At 38.1% G+C, this 5,951-nt stretch overlaps 1 protein-coding gene across 1 annotated transcript in view; it reads right to left on the bottom strand.

Annotated features, from left to right (window-relative positions):
- LOC107716522 (neurexin-2-like) overlaps window positions 1–5,951 on the bottom strand; it is a 96,530-nt gene that overhangs the window by 74,842 nt on the left and 15,737 nt on the right. The window lies entirely within an intron of this gene.

Raw genomic sequence — 5,951 nt, 5'->3', positions numbered from 1 at the left:
AAAATCTGTTAGTGAAAAGTTTTTTTTCTTAACTTTCTGCAATGCCAAATGTATCTCCAATTATAGAATCACCCTTACGCTTTAATTTCCAAACCTATGCTATTATTGTCGTCTGTGTGTGTGTTTAATAATAGAGTCCCTCCATACATCTGCAAAAAGCCTGACAAGAACAATATCGATATCAATCAAAATATGCCATTGTCTCTCACACACACACACTCACACACACACACACACACACACACACTCACACTGAGCCTGTGCTGATCGTGAGCAATACTGAAACAATTAAAGGCAACATCACTGTGACTAGATAGTAAAAGTTCAAGCACAATTGGTGTTGATCACTTGTGTGTGTGGAAAAATTAAACGTCAAACTGCTGCTGGCCGTCTGTGAGTCAAGAATAGTTAAGATGCTCCAACTGACAGACAACAGCCAAGACAAACACCACAGTAACTCAGAATCAGAAACTAAAGGCTGGAATACGACACAACTAAACCCAGAACAGGTTTTAAAACACTAGTCATTAAAACACTTTGTCAGATGTTACAGAGGAAAAACGGCATGATACACGACTGACGACTGAATCATATCAGACACCTTCTTAACGAACCAAGCGCACTGATGAGGTCAGCAGATTATGTGACAGATTTACTGCTAAAAGCACCGCAGGAACGATTTATTTCTCAAGCCGATAATCACCTCATTCTCTGAAAAAAACAGCTGACTTATTGACAGACTGTGATCAGACATTTTGGGTCTTCACACACACAAACAAACTCACACACGCTCAAACAAACACTGAAATACAGACACAAAATCACATTTCCTAGAGATTTATAATTTCTCTCAGTTACACTGATGGCCAGTTCTTGAGTAAGTGGGAGAACAAACTCATATGAAGAACTAATATAAGGAGAGACACTGATCAATGAGACATTAAATTCAGCTCCATCACAGGAAGAGGAGCAGAAGTGAACGAGAGCTCTGCACGGCTACCAAAGACTCCTGCCAAAATATAACAACATTAAATTGGGCGTTATTGCATTTTAATTAGCTACGGTCCATCTGTGAAAAGCCTCCTGGCAGAAAAACACCTTGAGCAGCCAAAGGTTCCCTTCAGAGTCATTTACTCCTATGATGAACGTTCCCAAAAATCTCACGTTTAACACTGCATTCCTGATCAAACACAAACACAAGACTACTATACATATATCTATAGCTCCCAGGGGTGTGCGATATGACGATTTTAGATTGTGGACGATAAAATTGTCTCCACGATCTGCTTTTGGAGATATATCATAGTATCGTGCTACAGCGCACATTCTATCAGCTGCAGTTCTGGCGCCTCCGTCTCAATATAACGTTACTGTACAACGCCACATGCATTCACATCAGTGTTAACTCAGTGGTAGAGATACTCTCATGGGACACTGCACTTATATCCACCCCACTGAATGCTATAAATGCCTCATTTGTAATGGGTTTTAATGTTTTTGTCTCGTAGCTCCGGCCGGACAAGGCATCATCACAGTATGGTGAGGGGCGTAACATTTCCGTCACACGCTTGAGGTATTCGGCCAATCACAACGCACTGGATAGCTGGCCAATTAGAGCACACCTCGCTTTTCAGACCGATGAGTTTTGTAAAAATCGACGTGTTTCAGAAAGGCGGGGCATAGAGGAGAAACAATAGTGTACAGTATGTGGAAAATAATGTTTTTTTTTTTACCTTAAACCGCATAAACACACTTCATTACACCAAATACACCAAATAATGTTCTTTTTTAGCAACGTCATATGACCCCTTTAAGGTTGATGGTCGAGTGGAGTCGTTCCAGTCCCCTAAGGATGCTGAGGGTTTTATCCATACACTACCGGCAATGCTTCCCCTTTCCTCGAGCGCAGAGTCTGCAGACGATGGAATCCAGATGGGAACTGAAGGTACAAATGCTGAGTAGCGGTTCTTCAGGTTGGATTCTGGCCAGGATTCGTATATTGTTAATTCTTTGGGACATTGTCACACAAATACAAAATTATGGTTTAGTCTGATTGTCCACACATTAGCACTGATGCAAGTTGTCGGCAAATTACGCTGTAAGCCACCAACTCTTGTTTAATTCAGTATTTATAATGTTAATTTTGTGAGTTTGAATTACTCATACTGTTCTGACCTAATTTGTATGTAAGGTTTATTTCGTTATTGGTTTAAGATGACTCGTACGTGCAATTTCTGTATCAATAACTGATGTCCGAGTTTGTTGTAGCCTATTCGTTTAAAAAATATATATATTTTTTTTTTCCGGCTGTTACTTGTAATGGCGAGGACTAATGTTATTTCTATAGACTGTATAGTTTATCCGAACTCCGATTGGTTTAGTATATTGTTATTGTTTTCTCATTGCATTTATACGTATTTAAGTTACGAAACGAATGAATGTATAGCTCAAGTGTTACTCGTTACAATTTGTATGTAAGGTTTATTTCGTTATTGGTTTAAGATGACTCGTACGTGCAATTTCTGTATCAATAACTGATGTCCGAGTTTGTTGTAGCCTATTCGTTTAAAAAATATATATTTTTTTTTTTTCCGGCTGTTACTTGTAATGGCGAGGACTAATGTTATTTCTATAGACTGTATAGTTTATCCGAACTCCGATTGGTTTAGTATATTGTTATTGTTTTCTCATTGCATTTATACGTATTTACGAATAAATTACGAAACGAATGAATGTATAGCTCAAGTGTTACTCGTTACAATTTTGTATTTTCTATGTATTGTATAACTGATATTCTGATTTCAGCGGTTCTTTAATCGGTTATGATTCTGGGTTGAATTATCTTTGCTGCCTCGTACCCATATATGGTCACGGATCAATACGATTTGTATGTTCTATCATTTGATTTTGTATTTTACTATTTTATTTTAATATTTGTGTTATTGTATTTGTGTTGCTGGGGAATCTCATTTGTCTCTGTATTAACATCGTATTCTGGGGAATATTCACAGTGCTCGGTATTGTTTGGCGAGGCGAGAATCATTTCACTATACTACAGAAACTTTAATTGCCACTACAGTAAATGTAGCTACTGGTATAAAATTGTTATACTTAGATTGCCGGGAGTTGCTGTGAGAACTGTACACGATTATCATGGGTGATTTGGCTATTCTAGTATGGAATTGCGATGGGCTGAATGCACCGCATAAACGGAGCAGTGTCTTATCTTTGCTATGGCGGAAGAAAATTGATCTTGCGCTTTTACAAGAAACTCATTTGTTGAGTAAAGATTCTAGTGGTATCGCTAATAAATTTTATCATACTATCGCTTCCTCTACAGCAAGTACAAAAACCAAAGGGGTAGCCATTGTTTGTAGACATAATCTCAAAATTAAGGTATTGGATTTTTGGACAGATGATGCAGGCAGAATTGTCATCGCTACAGTTGAATTATATGGTAAAAAGGTTACTCTTATATCTATTTATGCTCCAAATACATTTGATAATTGTTTTTATGATATACTGACAAAAAGAATAGATTTGACTGACTATTCATTCATAGTAGGAGCAGATATGAACACAGTATGGGACGTTAATCTTGATCGGTCAAGTTCAACAGCTTCCAGAGAGCAGGAACTGGCTACTGCTGCTTTACACTCGTGGGCCAAAAGTCGCTCTCTCAATCCCTCAACAAAAGACTATACTTTTTTCTCATCTAGACATAAAACGTTTTCAAGGATAGATTTTCTGTTTTCTTCTCCTAAACTATTCTAGAAAATTGATTATGCTCTGTTATTGCCTATTGCCCTCTCGGATCACAAAGGAGTATGGTGTTACGCTGCTTTGGGCAGTTTATCCAAACGAGCCACCAGGTGGCGCTTCAATACCACCCTACTGATGAATGATGAGTATAAAGCACAATTCCTATCTCAATTAGAGGATTTTTTTTATTTAATATTGGCTCAGTTGAGTACCCCAGAATATTGTGGCAGGCGACAAAAGGATTTATACGAGGCAATGCTATATTGTTTTGTCCTAATTTGCGCAAGGCCAGATCTGCCAAACTGCAAGCTCTTGAAGCAGATTTTGTTAGACTAGATTCCGCTTTACAGAGCAATTACTCTTCACAAACAGCAGTTGAACGTGACCTTGTTAAAAAAGAAATATATTATATTTTGAAGAGACATTCTGAATTTCTAATCCATAGAACTAGACTGCGATATTATTTCCACGGGTCTAGACCTAGTCATCTGCTGGCTATGAAAATTAGGTCAAATGAGCATTTTGCTGATATCTCCTCCATTAAATCTTTAACAGGCACTACCACAACTGATGCCAAACAACAGACGTTTCGTAATTTTTATTCCAATTTATATAAATTGGAGATTCAGCCTGAACAAGATAGATGTAATGATTTTCTAAAAATGTTATATGTACCACGACTGGCAACAAATGTTTCCACTCTTCTTGACAACCCCATCTCTTTAGAAGAATTGAAAGAGGCGGCACTAGCTATGCAACGGAATAAATGACTGGGTTTAGATGGGATACCTCCTGAGTTTTACGTTGTATTCTGGAATAAATTAGGCCCCTTGCTCCTTGACATGATAACAGCTTCAATTGAAAGAGGCAGTTTTTCTAGAGATGTTAATACTGCTTTGATATCTTTATTTTTAAAGAAGGATAAGGATCCAACAGAATGTGCAAACTATAGGCCCCTAAGTCTGCTTAATTCAGACCTAAAAATGTATGCAAAAGTACTTGCCCGGCGCATTCATGACTACATGCCTTTGCTAATCCATTGTGATCAGACAGGTTTTATTAAATCTACACTAGCAGCGGATAATGTCAGGCGGCTTCTACACATAATTGATGCAGCAGTGGGTGCCAAAGCCCCTTCAGTAGTGTTGACCCTTGATGCAATGAAGGCCTTTGATAGGATGCAGTGGTCATTTTTGTGGTCTGTTCTGGAACATATGGGTTTTGGTAAAGGTTGTATACATATGATTAAGGTGCTTTATTCTAATCCAACTGCATTAGTACTCACAGGAGAATTGCTTTCCTCACCATTTTCTATCACTAGGTCTTCGCGACAGGGTTGTCCTTTAAGCCCAGTTCTGTTTGCTTTTTCCCTTGAACCTTTTGCCCAGATGATTCGACATTCTACTGAGATAAAACCTATTTCTGTTCACAATACTTTGCATCATGTAGCATTATATGCTGATGATGTTCTGGTTTTCATGGAAAAACCAATAGAGTCTATTTCTAGCCTACTGTCTATCTGTAAAGAGTTTGGTAATTTATCTGGTTTTAAGGTTAACTGGTCTAGATCTGCCCTTTTACCTTTAAATGAGTCTGCTAAAATGTTGCATTATCCACCTAGTATTTCTGTTGTTTAGCACTTTAAGTATCTTGGGTTACAAATTTTTCCCGCCTTAAACCAAATTGTGGCACACAATTTCTTAGAAGAGAGCAAGGACATCATGAGAGATCTGGACATGTGGATTAGTCTGTCTAACTCTCTGCAGGCTCGAATCTCTTTAGTCAAAATTAATAGTTTACCTTGGCTTAATTTTTTTAGTTCCATGATACCTCTCTACCCTCCTGTCAATTTCTGGAATAAAATCCACAGCAATATCTCCCAATTCATCTGGAATAGAAAAAGACCACGTTTAAAGTTGGCTACTTTACAGAGGAAGAAGGTAGATGGGGGTTAGCAGTACCTAATTGTAAGTTTTATTTTTGGTCGTTTGTGCTCCGGCCTCTGTCTGTATGGTTTAACCCTCACACCTAGGGATGGGTACCGAAACCCGGTATTTAATCGGTCCCGGGGCTAAATTATGAAAGACCGGAGTATCGATAAGCTCTGACATTAACGGTTCTGCTATCGGTACGGCGTTAATAAAAAAAACACACATACATTTATTATTGCTATATATACATTATCTTGC

The sequence above is a fragment of the Sinocyclocheilus rhinocerous genome, unplaced genomic scaffold (genome assembly GCF_001515625.1).
Source record: "Sinocyclocheilus rhinocerous isolate Xijiao unplaced genomic scaffold, SAMN03320098_v1.1 scaffold2675, whole genome shotgun sequence".
Taxonomy (NCBI): domain Eukaryota; kingdom Metazoa; phylum Chordata; class Actinopteri; order Cypriniformes; family Cyprinidae; genus Sinocyclocheilus; species Sinocyclocheilus rhinocerous.
The sequence above is the reverse complement of the archived record's forward strand: the minus strand, read 5'-3'. Positions and strand labels throughout refer to the sequence as shown.